The following is a 17,703-nucleotide window of genomic DNA, read 5'->3' as shown; positions in this document are numbered from 1 at the left end:
CACAACCCGACCAAAACAAAGGATCGGTTGATAGGACTCATTCTGAGGCATTAGGATATCAGGAGCTTTGTATTGAAGGGAAGTGTGGGGATAAAAATCGCAAAGTGAGATGAAAACAGGAAGCAGATACAGAAGGATGTAGTTGCAGTCATTGCTCGGAGATGAAGAGACGCACAAGGTAGAGTAGCATGGAGAGCTGCATCAAACCAGTTTTCGGACTGCAGACCACAACGTACTGCCACCATTCAGGATTTTTTTTTACGAACCTAGAGAAGCGTATATACGAGGTGCGGCTAGAAAAAAAACGGACTGATGCTGGAAAAAACATTTATTTACAATTATTTACAATTTCATGTTATCTCCTTCAATGTACTCTCCTCCTCGGTCTCTACACCGCTCCATACGAATTTTCCACTGTTCATAGCAATGCTGCAGATCATTTTCGGTAAGTCCATACATTACTTCCGTCGCTTTTTCTTTTACTGCTTCAACAGTCTCAAATCTAGTTCCTTTCAAAGCTGACTTGACTTTAGGGAAAAGAAAAAAGTCACAGGGGGCCAAATCAGGTGAGTAGGGTGGATGATCTAAGATGGGAATGTTGTGTTTTGCCAAAAACGTCTTCACTGACAACGCACTGTGAGCTGGGGCATTGTCTTGGTGAAGGATCCATGACTTTTTTCTCCACAAATCGTTCCGTTTTCTCCGTACTCGCTCACGTAGGGTAGCCAGGACGCTAATGTAGTAATGCTGATTCACTGTTTGTCCCTCTGGTACCCAATCAATGTGCACAATCCCTTTGATGTCAAAAAAAACAATCATCATTGCCTTGAATTTCGATTTTGACATCCGTGCTTTTTTTGTCGTGGAGAACCAGGAGTTTTCCAATGCATCGATTAGCGTTTAGTTTCGGGATCGTAAGTAAAAAACCACGATTCATCGCAAGTAATAACATTTTGTAAGAAGGTGGGATCACTTTCAATGTTTTCCGGGATGTCAGAACAAATCATTCTTCGGCGTTCCTTCTGTTCAATTGTGAGACACTTTGGAACCATTTTTGAACACACTTTGTTCATGTTGAAACTTTCATGAAGAATCTGCCTAACACTTTCCTTGTCAACTCCTGTTAACTCAGACACTGCTCTGATTGTTAAACGGCGATCTTGTCGAACAAGTTTACCGATTTTTTCAATGTTTGCATCAGTTTTTGCTGACAATGGTCTGCCAGTGCGAGTGTCATCACTGGTGTCTTCGCGGCCATCTTTAAATCGTTTAAACCACTCAAACACTTGTGTTCGCGATAAACAATCATCGCCGTACACTTGTTGTAACATTTCAAACGTTTCACTTGCAGATTTTCCTAGTTTGAACAAAATTTGATGTTAACACGCTGTTCTTTCTGTACACTCAACATTTTCCGACGCACAGACAAAACGTCAACTACTTAAAACAGACGCCACGGGCAGACTGAGTGCAGGAGGCAGATGAAACTCGAGCAGTAGGCGGAGCGAGAGTCACGTGACAGGCCACGCGACTTTCAGCATTATTGCATTCGTTTTATTGTTTCACCAGTACTAGTCCGGTTTTTTTCTAGCCGCACCTCGTACTTGTTAAAATACCTACCTCTATGACACAGTGCCACTATTCTCACTTAGGATTAACTAACTGAGTACGTGTCACGTAACTAAAATCCTTGTCCACAGCACCATATATCTAATATTTATCGATAATCCCTGTCATGTATAAGGGATGATCAAAACGTTTCCGTCTAAGGGCGTTACAGCAGCGTATATGCAACGTAGTGCGAGTCCGTTGTGGGTATGTAAGTACCGACATGTAGGCAAGGGATCAGTGTAGCATTTGTGTCTTTCTGATGTGTGTGCGGTAAATGCGTAAACGTGAACTATGGAGACGTTATTATCAAATGTGTGCAAACAGGATCAACGTGCTGTTACTCTTTTCTTGGCTGCTGAAGGACAAACACAGGTAAGCATGCATTGGAGAATGAAGAATGTGCATGGGGCAGCGTAAGTGCCGAAAACTATCGTTGTGAAATGGTGCATCAAGTTCCTTCCCAATATCGTAAATGTCGTAACGCGCAAGTTACGCCTTATAGTCCACAGTACTGATCTCTCCCCATGCGATTATGATGCACACATGAACACATTGAATAACACACCTGGAAAGTGTAACACATGACCACACGACCACCTGCTAACACCATATCCGTCACAACTAATCTTGCAACCAGTTCCTTCTTCGAGCAGGTTACTGCACTGGGCCTGAAACAGAGAAAACAGAAAACCAATGGCACAAGCATTCATGCGCAAACACAATTACGGCATAGATGGTACATCTATTAACAGATTAAAAAGCACTCAAGTAAAGGTGGACATAGTATTTTTTAAGCTGATAGATGTACTGTGTACTAAAAATGCAAGAGGGATCCACAACGTAACTTTTACCAAATTTTGATTGTGAGACAGGAATATTTTGCATGGAGGATGCACTGTTTTCGATGAAGTGTGAGAAATGGCGTGTGAAAGGAAGAATTTACGTGTAATTCTACGCAAACATGAGATGCGTGGAAGTAGTGTTTTTAACACTGAATTACAACTCCAGTTTCCCTTAGCATTAGTCTGAAACGTCGCACATGTGTCAGTTGATGCTTTACACAGGCGTCCTCCGGTACACACTTCGACGTCACAGTCAGCTCAGCGAACAATTCATAGATTCACCATTTGTGAGGCAACACTGTAATGGGAGCCAACACGCCCTCAAAACGGTGCAGCAGTTGTTGGAACGCCTGTCCAGAGGATGTCAAGCTGCGCAGACTGATTACGTTGACCGAAGCAAAATATACTGGAGTCCAAAACTGAAGCAACAAACCGCTATTTTCCCGTCCTGTGTCTAATTCAAGATGGCATTCAGATCAACAGACGACCACGCCAGCAATGACGTCAGGGCACCTATCAAGCGGGTAAGTTACGGTATATTGATAATCTTAACTTTATGGACCGTCTGACAGCAACTGAATAAAACACAGTTTTAGTGCCATACGCGTTTCGTCTTTTTCTGCAAGGCATCTTCAGTGGCCTGGAATATGTACGTATGTTTGCTATTTACTTTACATTTTGGCCACTGTAACTATAGGTTATAAACAGTTCTGGTGGCTGCCATTTCCTATTAAGCAGTAATATTTTGAACAGTACTTACAGGTTGCGTGGACGATTTCCTACACATTACGCTCCTGTTGCATTTTTGGTGTTGTTTTTGTTCTTCTAAAAGCAAATTTGCGGTTTTTCCCCACATTTCTCAGCACTATGAACTTGATAGTTGTTTGCATGCAATGTTTTGGTTTGTGTTGCCGACTGTCAGATGTTATTGCCTAAGATCGAATGTTATTGGCGAACTTTCGAGTGTAATTGTTGAAGTATCAGTGATCTGTTTTCGTATGCATTTGTGCGTGTGTGTGTGTGTGTGTGTGTGTGTGTGTGTGTGTGTCCGTCGAGAAGGCGCTGGGGGGAAGAGAGGGACGATTTTTTTTTATCTTATCATTTCTTTTATTAAGTGTAGTGGGGAGCCTGTGTTGATGCGTGTTTGTTCATTTATCATATGTTTGTTTGCACCGATGGCTTTCTGAATGTGGAAGTTTTCTTACATTTGTATAAGATGTTTTTCATGGTTGTTTATTCTCATTATTTTCATTTCTTGTTCTATGTTTGTAAGATGGTGGTTATGGTGTTTTAAATGTTCTGCAAATGTGGAATGGTTTGTTTCGTACTTCCAACATCTGATATGTTCTTTGTATCGTGTTTTAAAATTCCTGCATGTCATTCCTATGTATACTGCATCACAACTTTGACATTCAAGTTTATATATTCCTGATTGTTGGAATTTGTCCCTCTTGGTAGCTGGTTGGCTTAGGTGATTGGAGGGTTTGCCCAGACTTATATGCTATTTGGAAGCCATATCTCTTTAGGATGTTTGCAACTCTGTGTGTTAGTTTATGTGTGTAGGTCATGGTGTACCATCTGGTTCTTTTCTGTGTGGTGTTGTCGTTGTGTGTGTTTGTTGAGTGTGTTTGTATGTTTTCAGCCTGTGAGTTCTCTTGTATTCTGGAAAAGTTATGTTTGTTTAGTATTTGTGTTTTTATTTTTCGATTGAGTCTGTGTACTACATGTGTGTCATACCCATTGTTCCTAGCTATTTGTATGATGGTACTCATTTCTTTCTCATAATTTCTCTTGTTGAGTGGGAGTCTGTTTAATCTAGGTAACATATGTCTTATTGCTGCAAGTTTCTGGCTGTGGGGATGGTTAGACGGGAAATGTATTATTGTGTCTGTGGCTGTTAGTTTTCTAAAGATGTTAATTGTATTTTGTCATTTTCTTCTTTTATTGTAACCTCAAGTAAATTTATTCGATTTTCTCTTCCTTTTTCGAGTGTAAATTTTATGTGTTGATGAGTTTTGTCGATTCCCGAATGTAGTTTATTTATTCTTTCACTTGGCTCATCTACCAGACAAATAATGACAATGACATATCTGTACCAATATATGATTTTGAAACTTTCATTAGTAGTTATCTTTTCAAATGTCTTATTTTCTAGTTGACTGTTGAAAATGTTTGCTAATGTTCCTGATATTGGAGATCCCATGGGCAGCCCATCACTTTGTAGATAATATTCATTGTCAAACTGAAAGTAGTTTTGTTCAGTTGTCAGTCTGAGCATATTTGTTACTTCTTTTATTGCTTCTGTGGTGAGGTTGCTGTGGGATGAGGGATTTTGTTCTATGATTTCTATTGTTTCTGTGATAGGGATGGAGGTATACATATTTTCTATGTCGAATGAAATCAGTGATGACTGAGGAGGATTGAGGAAGACAGGACAACAAAAGTTGTAGATGTCAATACAGCTATGTCAAGCGGGGAAGTGTTTGCAGGGCAGTCCTACATCCACAGTTGCTGTGTACACAATCACAGACGGCGCAATATGACACAGAGAAGACGACTCTTTGCTGTGGACGGCCATAGGAAGAATGGAAGCAGGACAGTCGCAAACTTGACAAATAAGTTAATGTTTTAAACAGCAGGGGTTAGGTATGTAAAACCTTCGCAGTTCAACACCCCAAACCTATTTATGTTGGTTTATTAGTTACGGATTATTCATCCATAGACTAACGAAAAGTCAAAACCATACGAACAGCGAACATTTAGTAAGTGATAAACTGTTTCCGCTGCATAATACTTGTAGGACTGTAAGCGAGAGAGAGTTCAGAAGAGCTTTGACGTTATATGCAAATTTTGTTGGAAGTCACTATGTGCTCTCATTACCAAGCACTGGATGTGTGTAGTTTGAGTAATTTGCACTCTGTCCTAAGAAAAGCAAGCTTTTTACGCAACTCGATGTTTATAATGTCACATCTCATGAACTACGTGTACTATGAAATAGTGTTGCAGATACTTTCAGCGGTATATGCGGATACTGTCTGCAAAATGTGTTACGGAATGAATTAGTAGTAAGGAAGTACAAATACCGAAAATCAAATTTTTGTTTCCCCAGGAAGCCATTAGATTGGCAACATGGAACTGTGACTGGATGTTTTAGCCGTTTGGTACAGAGGTGTAAAACTACCGCAGACTGCGGAAGATTGCAACAAGTGTAGACTACGGTAGTTTTCCTGATAGCTTTGGTCAGTAAAGGTCATACCCGCGTTACCTATATTTTGGGTGCGTTGCGTACCTATTGGGTGTTATCTAACAACGATCACTTTCTTTGCGTATCTGATCAGTTTCTTACTTTGCGTTTCTGGAGCGTTTCAGCAGCGTGGGCAGCAGTATGCGGTCGGGCATTGTCGTGCAACAAACACAACACCCTTTCACAGCAATCCTCGCCGTTTGCTTCGAATTGCACGCTTTAGGCTGGCAGTAAGCATCTCATTGTAATGTATACTGTTTATTGTTGTGCCTCATAATGTCCCAGTACTGAACATTGTGCGTCCCAAAAAACCGTAAGCATCAGTTGGGTCTTGAACTATTTCCTGCACGGCGAATTTCGATGTTTTCATACTCTGCCGTATGCTCTCCGGCTCGTAATGATGGATCCATGTTTCGTCACCAGTAATGATCCTGTATAAGAAGTTGTCCCCGTCGTCGAGATCCAAATGTTTTTTGCAGATGTCCAAGTGCGTTTGTTTATGCAACTATCCAAGTTGTTTTGGGACCCATCTTGCACAAACTTTATGAAACACAAGTCTGTTGTGGATGATTTCGTAGGCAGAACCGTGACTAATTTGCAGACGATGTGCCACTTCGTCAATAGCTAATTGTCTGTCTAAGAGAATCATTTCACGTGAACGCTCAATGGTTTCTTCATTTGTGGCGGTAAACGGTCGTCCGGCGCCTTCATCGTGCGACCACTTCCGAGTTTTTTAATCCATTCGTAGACACTCCGTTGTGGCAAAACATAGTTGCCGACCGTTGTGGCCGAGCGGTTCTAGGTGCTTCAGTCCAGAACCCTGCGGCTGCTACGGTCGCAGGTTCGAATCCAGCCTCGGGCATGGATGTGTGTGATGTCCTTCGGTTAGTTAGGTCTAAGCAATTCTAAGTCTAGGGGGACAGATGACCCCAGGTGTTAAGATCCATAGTGCTTAGAGCCATTTGAAACAAAACACTGTTCCCGTACTGCACCGAAAGTCTTCGATGAATTTCGGTCCCTGATACGCATTCCGACCAGAAAAAAAAAAAAAACCGGATCACTGAACGTAGCTCTTCTTTGGTGCAAATAGACAGCGGAGCAGCCATGATTAACAGCACGGCAGCGATAACGAAGCTAACCTAGCAGCTTGAAAATTACATAGGTTTAACAACAAATAAACAAAGTATGCGCCATCAACGTAAAACGACAGTACTACCAACATAAACAAAAATATAACTAAACTGCGGATATTAACTGACTTACCCTCGTAGATTTTTCTAAAAACTGGAAGTAGTGCACTGTCTAGAAACTGAGTGAGGATATACAAAGGGCCAGGCAATTTACGGAATATTTTTGTTCTGCGTAGTTATCCTCTTGTTACTTCAGAATAAACAGTACTTACAGCAAAGCAAAAACTGTCAATGTTTAATTCAGGTTTTAATCGAAAATTGTTGATATGTAACGTGAATCGAAGGGGTGTTGTAGTAAAAATAATGAAAACAATACAGGTTTATCATATAGCGCTAGAAAACGCAACTTCTTCAACAAAAAGGTGAAATTTTAAAAGTCGCAAAATAAAAATATATCAAACATGGCTTTACAAGTTCGTGGAACTTTTACAAATGTGTTTCCGTTATTCACAAAGAACTTTCGCATCTATCAATGATAACAGGAAACTCTTGCCTTTGACCGCGATGAAGAACGTTCTATTGACTACAAAATAACAGTATTATATACAAAAGTAATTGCTCTGGTTACATAAAAGCGCAGAAGTTACGTGATAAACTAATTTTTATTACTGGTAAAACACACTTTATATTGTTTAATGATGTAAAATACGCATTGGACTAGGACTGATAGACGTGCAGTTCTAATTATGTACAAAACAAACAAACAAAAAGAGAAACCTTTGGCTCCCATTTTCTCTCTTACACGCTCATTTATGTTTGTTTTGCTGCCAGTTCTGCCAGTATTACCGGCATTCCTACCATTTACTACGTCGTTTATGTTGTTGTTGTTGTTGTGGTCTTCAGCCCTGGGACTGGTTTGAAGCAGCTCTCCATGCTACTCTACCCTGTGCAAGCTTCTTCATCTCCCAGTACTTACTGCAACCTACATCCTTCTGAATCTGCTTAGTGTATTCATCTCTTGGTCTCCCTCTACGATTTTTACCCTCCGCGATGACCTCCAGTACTAAATTGGTGTTCCCTTGATGCCTCAGAACATGTCCTACCAACCGATCCCTTCTTCTGGTCAAGTTGTGCCACAAACTCCTCTTCTCCCCAATTCTATTCAATACCTCCTCATTAGTTACATGATCTACCCATCTAATCTTCAGCATTCTTCTGTAGCACCACATTTCGAAAGCTTCTATTCTCTTCTTGTCTAAACTATTTATCGTCCATGTTTCACTTCCATACATGGCTACACTCCATACAAATACTTTCAGAAACGACTTCCTGACACTTCAGTCTATACTCAATGTTAACAAATTTCTCTTCTTCAGAAACGCTTTCCTTGCCATTGCCAGTCTACATTTTATATCCTCTATACTTCGACCATCGTTATTTTGCTCCCCAAATAGCAAAGCTCCTTTACTACTTTAAGTGTCTCATTTCCTAATCTAATTCCCTTAGCATCACCTGACTTTATTCGACTACATTCCATTACCCTTGTTTTGCTTTGGTAGATGTTCATCTTATACCCCCCTTTCAAGACACTGTCCATTCCGTTCAACTGCTCTTCCAAGTCCTTTGCTGTCTCTGACAGAATTACAATGTCATCGGCGAACCTCAAAGTTTTTATTTCTTCTCCATGGATTTTAATACCTACTCCGAACTTTTGAACTTTTCTTTTGTTTCCTTTACTGCTTGCTCAATATACATACTGAATAGCATTGGGGAGAGGCTACAACCCTGTCTCACTCCCTTCCCAACCACTGCTTCCCTTTCATGTCCCTCGACTCTAATAACTGCCATCTGCTTTCTGTACAAATTGTAAATAGCCTTTCGCTCCCTGTATTTTACCCCTGCCACCTTCAGAATTTGAAAGAGAGTATTCTAGTCAACATTGTCAAAAGCTTTCTCTAAGTCTACAAATGCTAGAAACGTAGGTTTGCCTTTCCTACAGATTTCGATTATTCATACAATTTTGAAACGCGTCCTTGTTCTGAATTGCTTCTATGTCCTCCCTCAATCCGACCTGATAGGGATGCCAAACGCTCGAGCAGTACTCAAGAATAGGTCGCACCAGCGTTCTATAAGAGGTCTCCTTTACAGATGAACCACATCTTCCCAAAATTCTACCAATGAACCGAAGACGACTATCCGCCTTCCCCACAACTGCCATTACATGCTTGTCCCACATAATATCGCTCTGCAATGTTACGCCCAAATATTTAATCGACGTGACTGTGTCAAACGCTACACTACTAATGGAGTATTCAAACATTACGGGATTCTTTTTCCTATTCATCTGCATTGATTTACATTTATCTATATTTAGAGTTAGCTGCCATTCTTTACACCAATCACAAATCCTGTCCAAGTCATCTTGTATCCTCCTACAGTCACTCAACGACGACACCTTCCCGTACAACACAGCATCGTCAACAACAGCCGCACATTGCTATCCATCCTATCCAAAAGATCATTTATGTAGACAGAAAACAACAGCGAACCCACCACACTTCCCTGGGGCACTCCAGATGATACCCTCACCTCCGATGAACACTCACCATCGAGGACAACGTACTGGGTTCTATTACTTAAGAAGTAAGCCGATGTCCTCATTCACTCGACGTGGTACTTTCGCTTTTACAGTGTAATATGTCCATAGATATTGGAGTTTTTACTTACGTATACTACAGACAGAACAACGTGACTTAGCATATGGACAACGGAGAAAATTTGCGTTTTAACAGAACTAACGTAGGAATTTTACGCCCGTTCATTTCGTAAATACAATGGTTTCCGAGCGCTGGAGCGCGCTGCGATAGCGTATACCGTGATATTAACCCTTTCGCGGGCCCTGGAACATGACTTCCCACTAAACGTATTTGTTTAGGGCGTTTAAGGGAATACATGTTCCCACATCTGTACGTTACTGTACAGTCCGATACACCAGCTCTAGTTTCTGTTTGTGATTAAGTATAGCCTTCAGGAGTGTGGGAAGTATACATCGCACCAAACAACGATGTTTTAATGGTTATTGGGAAGTATGGTTCCCACCAGTGTAGTTTCTGGAAGGGGCCTGCAAAGTACACTTACCACAAAATTAATCTGTCATTTGAGGTCCTTATTTACCACCAACTTAGGGTACAGAAAGCTTTTGGGGATATGTTTTACCACCTCTGTCTATGCCTGACATCGTGTAGTAGTAAACTGCAGCAGGTGTACGAAAACGTACGAAAACTGCTACAACAATCAGTTTCTGTTTGTCGTGGGATCACTAGTCTTGTCGCGACTCATTGCTTCGTTTCTGCATTATACATTATTGTGACCTGTATCTGCTCGTACCCTTATTGCTCTAGAAGGTTTCGAGGACTGTTTTCGTACTGTTGTAAGTAAACTTTATTGTATGAGTATCCGTTATTGTATGTTTATATGATAGCGGAACAAACACTGGTAGCAGTTACTTCTGTAAAATATCTGGGAGTAAGCGTGCGGAACGATTTGAAGTGGAATGATCATATAAAATTAATTGTTGGTAAGGCGGGTGCCAGGTTGAGATTCATTGGGAGAGTCCCTTGGAAAATGCAGTCCATCAACAAAGGAGGTGGCTTACAAATCCGACATCAGTATTGCTCGACTTCAGTATTGTTCGACTTGAGTATTGCTCATCAGTGTGGGATCAGTACCAGGTCGGGACGACGGAGGAGGTAGAGAAGATACAAAGAAGAGAGGCGCGTTTCGTCACAGGGTTATTTGCTAAGCGTCATAGCGTTACGGAGATGTTTAGCGAACTCAAGTGGCAGACTCTGGAAGAGAGGCGCTCTGCATCGCGGTGTAGCTTGCTGTCCAGGTTTCGAGAGGGTGCGTTTCTGGATGAGGTATGGAATATATTGCTTCCCCCTACTTATACCTCCCGAGGAGATCACGAATGTAAAATGGGAGAGATTCGAGCGCGCACGGAGGGTTTCCGGTAGTCATTCTTCCCGCGAACCAAACGCGACTGGAACAGGAAAGGGAGGTAATGGTAGTGGCACGTAAATTGCCTCAGCCACACACCGTTGGGTGGCTTGCGGAGTATAAATGTAGATGTAGAAACTTTAATATCAGCGACAAATATTTTTACATAAAGTAAACGAGTACCTAAAACGAAAACGGAAAACACTGTTCATTATTTTTTTACGAGTAATGGTAACACATTAACAGCACACAAAAGGGAAGTAGGTCCTAAATTACAAAAATCAATTATCAAAAAATAAATATAGTCACATACATTTCGAACCATGATTCAAAATTCGGAAGGATTTCAAGTCGAAAGAACTAAGAAGACTCAAGCAACAGCACAGCGTCCATATTAAGGAGTACTGGAGAAAGAGGAAACTACAGACAAATGGTTCAAATGGCTCTGACCACTCTGGGACTTAACTGCTGAGGTCATCAGTCCCCTAGAACGTAGAACTACTTAAACCTAACTAACCTAAGGACATCACACACATCCATGCCCGAGGCAGGATTCGAACCTGCGGCCGCAGTGGTCGCGCGGTTCCAGACTGTAGCGCCTAGAACCACTCGGCCACTCCGGCCGGCAAACTTCAGACAAAGAAGAAATGAAATTGTAGCGTGATCAATTCGAAAAATGAGTAGTCGATGGCATTTCTATTAGGATAGCAAAATCGTTATCTTCTCTGAGTTGCTACAAAAAAAAAAAAACGCCCGCGAATGGGTTAGGGCACACATACTGAACGCCCCAAGTCACATCGTTCACCAGCATACTGAACGTTACGCTCACCGTTGACGATCGACACCACGGACTGCTTTAGCATATGCTGCGTGGCTGCTGAAAACGATGTGTCTCGCTTCGAATCCAGGGATTACCTCTGTGACATTTGTAACAAATCCTCGGAAAACCCGCTTGTACAGTCGTAACTAGCAGACGCTGTGTTTCACCGACCACGTGAAGCTGCCGCCGCCAGCGAACCTGCTACCTGCCGCCACCTTTCTACCTGCTGCGGCGACGCTGGGATGCGTGCTGCGTGCTGCGTGCGGCGTGAGTCACGGGCCGCTTGGCGCCAAATTCCGCCGCGGGCTGGCGCATGCGCAGTGGAAGCGCGGCGCGGCGCGCTGACTCACCGCTCGCTGACAGGTTGTGCGTACTCCGCTCTCTTCTGTTCTGTTCTGTTCCGTGGGCGGGATCCCCGCTCATCCCCCTGCCGGCCTGCTGCGGCTACCTGCGAGCGCTGACTCACGCCGTGACGCTCGCTACGCCGCGCTACAATATAATAGCAGCCCTCCACCTGCTGTGTGGCCTGCACGCTGGGCTGCGCGCCTTCCAAGTCACGACACAAACGCACCTGTTTACCAGGTACGGCTCCAGCGATTTTGCCGCCCCCTGCGGAAGTTTCAACCCCAACCTACCTCAGGCCCGGACCTAGGGGTGGGGGCCAAGCTGTGGTATCTGCCCTGGGCGCAACTTCAGCGACGCCAAATTCATATTATTGAAAAAAAAAACCTTGTTTTTTGACAAGGCGCTCAGCACCCAGCGCGCTTTGACCTGTTGTTGTTGTTGTGGTCTTCAGTCCTGAGACTGGTTTGATGCAGCTGTTCATGCTACTCTATCCTGTGTAAGCTTCTTCATCTCCCAGTACGTACTGCAGCCTACATCCTTCTGCATCTGTTTAGTGTATTCATCTCTTGGTCTACGATTTTTACCCTCCACACTACCCTCCAATACTAAATTGGTGATCCCTTAATGCCTCAGAACATGTCCTACCAACCGATCCCTTCTTCTTGTCAAGTTGTGCCACAAATTCCTCTTCTCCCCAAGTCCTATTCAATACCTCCTCATTAGTTATGTGATCTACTCATCTAATCTTCAGCATTCTTCTGTAGCACCACATTTCGAAAGCTCCTATTCTCTTCTTGTCTAAACTATGTATCATCCATGTTTCACTTCCATACATGGCTACACTCCATACAAATACTTTCAGATTCCTGACACTTAAATCTATACTCAATGTTAACAAATTTCTCTTCTTCAGAAACACTTTCCTTGCCATTGGCAGTCTACATTTTATATCTTCTCTACTTCGACCATCATCAGTTATTTTGCTCCCCAAATAGCAAAACTCCTTTACTACTTTAAGTGTCTGATTTCCTAATCTAATTCCTTCAGCATCACCTGATTTAATTTTCCATTATCCTCGTTTTGCTGTTGTTGATGTTCATCTTATACCCCCCTTTCAAGACACTGTCCATTCCGTTCAACTGCTCTTCCAAGTCCTTTGCTGTCTGTGACAGAATTACAATGTCATCGGCGAATCTCAAAGTTTTTATTTCTTCTCCATGGATTTTAATACCTACTCCGAACTTTTGAACTTTTCTTTTGTTTCTTTTACTGCTTGCTCAATATACATACTGAATAGCATCGGGGAGAGGCTACAACCCTGTCTCACTCCCTTCCCAACCACTGCTTCCCTTTCATGTCCCTCGACTCTTATAACTGCCATCTGCTTTCTGCACAAATTGTAAATAGCCTTTCGCTCCCTGTATTTTACCCCTGCCACCTTTAGAATTTGAAAGAGAGTATTCTAGTCAACATTGTCAAAAGCTTTCTCTAATTCTACAAATGCTTGAAACGTAGGTTTGCCTTTCCTACCAGATTTCGATTATTCATACAATTTTGAAACGTATCCTTGTTCGTTCCTGAACATTTTTGAACACATTCTAACTTGATATCTGAACGAATCATAACTTGATTTTTGAATGTGAGCTTAGTATACGTGATGTCTCTGCCAGAGGAATCTCCGTCGCACCTAGAAATGAAAAACTTTCTCGCAGACATAAGGCGACAGGCCTAAACAAGCTGAGTCGAATAAACCCGAACGGATGAATGCCAATCGCTACTTGTTTATGTGGTTGACTGGGCGTCCGAATCATTAGCGATGTTGTAATTACTAGCGAAATCCGTAGATTCAGTCTACCGTAGTGGAACTAAACAACTAACAAGAACAACAAGTAAGTGAGATTACATATTAATCTTCTCGGGGTATCCAAGGAAATGAAATTATGACAGAAAATTGTTGCCAGATCGCTACACTACTGAGGGGAAGTTGTACAGTCCCCGGGTAGCAGCCGCTTAATTCTGTTCTCGGAATAGCGCGGAAAACTCGTTCTACGATCACGCAATGGAGAATGGTTCAAAAATGGTTCCAATGGTTCTGAGCACTTACAATCTGAGGTCATCAGTCCCCTAGATCTTAGAACTACTTAAACCTAACTAACCTAGAACCTGCGACCGTAGCAGTCACGCGGTTCCGGACTGAAGCACCTAGAACCGCTTTGTCACAGCGGCCGGCTTTACTGGAGAATAAACGCGGGATAACTGAACTGGCAATTCTGGCAGGCTTGGCGAAGTTAACCGGAGAACAAGTTTTGAAAATGGCAGGAATAGTCACAGAATTTTTTGTGACATGATTGTTGGTTAGAACGAGGAAGGAGAAGAAACGGAGACATCAAACAAATTACATGGAAGAATATGACGAGTCCAAATTTATATAAAAATTTACTTTTCGATCTCGAGCATGAGAAACTGGAGCATATGAACGAAATCTGAAACTATTCCCTAACATGAAACTTTTTGCTTGCAGTAGGCATCGGGTAATAGGCATTTGATATTGGTACTTCGTGAATTATATTCTGTCGTGTTATTTATGTAAATGAGGTAGCTAAAAATGACCATTTGTGACGAAACAGTCTCGCTTGTTTGGCGTGTGTTACAACTGCTGAAATATTAGAAAGGTCTGTTTCGTTTCGTTTCATCCAGCAGACAGTGACAAAATAGAGGTAACCAAACCGAGAAACCACACCAGTCTTGGCTACTATTCGTATTAACACTTCTTCAGTATTAGAAAACAACATTTTGATTTTTCATGCAGTTAAACGTTTCACGAACCTCGATGGGGTAATAGATTCTTTTGCAGAAAGGAAAGCACGCAGTGTAATGCCGTAGCAAGTTTAGGGGCCTAAGGATTGAAGAAACGCGCACCGTCTTGTTTGTCTCTTGTCTTTGCTGGTTTTATGTTTCCTATATTTAATTTTATGTCGCACAAAAGAGAAAGTTATTGGCTAATAGGTAACAAAGATTGCAAATTTGCTGAAGAGTTCTTATTCTCCCCGTCACAAACAATCCCACCCAGCATTGTCAGTTTTTTTTCATTTTTTTCTTTTTTTTACGTGGTAGAATATCACACCGTCAAACTGGGAGCAAGACAGATACCACAACACATTTTAATCTCCACTGCTCTGAATGTAGATTTCATGGCTTCCGATGGGCACCGGCCGGAGTGGCCGTGCGGTTCTAGGCGCTACAGTCTGGAACCGAGCGACCGCTACGGTCGCAGGTTCGAATCCTGACTCGGGCATGGATGTGTGTGATGTCCTTAGGTTAGTTAGGTTTAATTAGTTCTAAGTTCTAGGCGACTGATGGCCTCAGAAGTTAAGTCGCATAGTGCTCAGAGCCATTTTTTTCCGATGGCTTACGTTACAAAATACACACTTTGGAATTCCACAGAGCGACAGAAGATATATGTTTTATATATCAAACTCTTCAGAAAGATGCGCGCTTCAAAATGAACATATTTTGGAAAAATCGGTTTTTTTAAAATTTCCGACGTCCTACCTCAAACGCTAGAGGGGGAGGAAGGGGCTACTATCAAGCTCGGAAACTTTCTAGATCTGGGGCTGACTACCCTCCCAGGCCTGCCCTCCCCAGTCATTGACAGACACAGCCAACGTTTTCCACAACGTAATTTATCAAAATGGCTCTGAGCACTATGCGACTAAACTTCTGAGGTCATCAGTCGCCTAGAACTTAGAACTAATTATACCTAACTGACCTAAGGACATCACACACATCCATGCCCGAGGCAGGATTCGAACCTGCAACCGTAGCGGTCGCTCGGTTCCAGACTGTAGCGCCTAGAGCCGCGCGGCCACTCCGGCCGGCCGTAATTTATCCATGACGTCCTATTTTCACGTATCACTCTTACTGCGGAATTTGTCTATAAGACAAGAACCAGGTCCAGGTCATCAGTCAGGGAAACGTTTGCAGTGTAACACATTCTGAGCTACAACTCCGAAATTAATTATGCAACCAAAATTAAATATACTCGCAGAGTGAACAGAATGTTCAATTTGTTTGAAGACACTCAAATATCTCGAAAACATTTCATCATATCCGAAATAATTATAATTATAATTTGTTCGTCTGGAGGGGGACATCCAACGATACCAAACTCAAACCCCCACCCCTCCCCGTGTGTGGAGGCGGAGGGGCGGGGGGTGGTAAATTTGAAATCTCAAATTGGAATCCCCACTTTTAACTGCAGATCCGGATTATAAGGAAAAAAATATGTGAATAAGGTTTGAAACATTTTTTTCGCTACGTTATAGATGGCACTGTAATAGGAAAAATCAAGACGGGTAGAAAATCTTGTTTCAAAATGCCCTCTCACCTCCACCCTGCGAGGGTACTACAGGCAATTATTTCAAAACTTTCAACGACACAGCACTACCTGTTACAATCAGCCGTAGTTCGCTACACGGCCACCGTGGCGTGTCGAGCAGCCCCCTTTTCGTTTCGTTTGAGGGATACAACTTTGAAAATGGGGTTTCCCGTTCAAAATTGTCAGGTGAATAAGACAGCCAACCAGTTGCAATAAATGGTGGTACCGAATTAACCTTAACCATGGTTTCAACAGGTTGTTTTCAGAAGCACAAGAAACAAACTTCACATTAGCAGTCAGTATAAATGACCTAGTAGATAGTGTCGGAAGTTCCATGCGGCTTTTCGCGGATGATGCTGTAGTACACAGAGAAGTTGCAGCATTGGAAAAATGCAGTGAAATGCAGGAAGATCTGCAGCGGGTAGGCACTTGGTGCAGGGAGTGCCAACTGACCCTTAACATAGACAAATGTAATGTATTGCGAATACATAGAAAGAAGGATCCCTTATTGTATGATTATATGATAGCGGAACAAACACTGGTAGCAGTTACTTCTGTAAAATATCTGGAAGTATGCGTACGGAACGATTTGAAATGGAATGATCATATAAAATTAATTGTTGGTAAGGCGGGTGCCAGGTCGATGTTCATTGGGAGAGTCCTTAGAAAATGTAGTCCATGATCAAAGGAGATGGCTTACAAAACACTCTTTCGACCTATACTTGAGTATTGTTCATTAGTGTGGGATCCGCACCAGGTCGGGTTGACAGAGGAGATAGAGAAGATCCAAAGAAGAGAGGCGTGTTTCGTCACAGGGTTATTTGGTAAGCGTGATAGCGTTACGGAGATGTTTAATAAACTCAAGTGGCAGACTCTGGAAGAGAGGCGCTCTGCATCGCGGTGTAGCTTGCTCGCCAGGTTTCGAGAGGGTGCGTTTCTGGATGAGGTATCGAATGTATTGCTTCCCCCTACTTATACCTCCCGAGGAGATCACGAATGAAAAATTAGAGAGATTCGAGCGCTCACGGAGGCTTTCCGGCAGTCGTTCTTACCGCGAACCATACGCGACTGGAACAGGAAAGGGAGGTATTGACAGGGGCACGTAAAGTGCCCTGCGCCACACACCGTTGGGTGGCTTGCGGAGTATAAATGTAGATTTAGATGTAGATGTAGATGTAGTTAGTAAAGCGATCTAACATCTCCGCATGAAACGTGCCGGTAACGATGTGTACATCCACGTTTAAAAGTTAAGGCCCCTGAAATGAAGGGCTCGTCACATCAGTAAAATCAGTCACATAATATACCGGACCGTGTTAAGAGCTACATGCCGACAA

The sequence above is a fragment of the Schistocerca nitens genome, chromosome 5, assembly GCF_023898315.1.
Source record: "Schistocerca nitens isolate TAMUIC-IGC-003100 chromosome 5, iqSchNite1.1, whole genome shotgun sequence".
NCBI lineage: Eukaryota > Metazoa > Arthropoda > Insecta > Orthoptera > Acrididae > Schistocerca > Schistocerca nitens.
The sequence above is the reverse complement of the archived record's forward strand: the minus strand, read 5'-3'. Positions refer to the sequence as shown.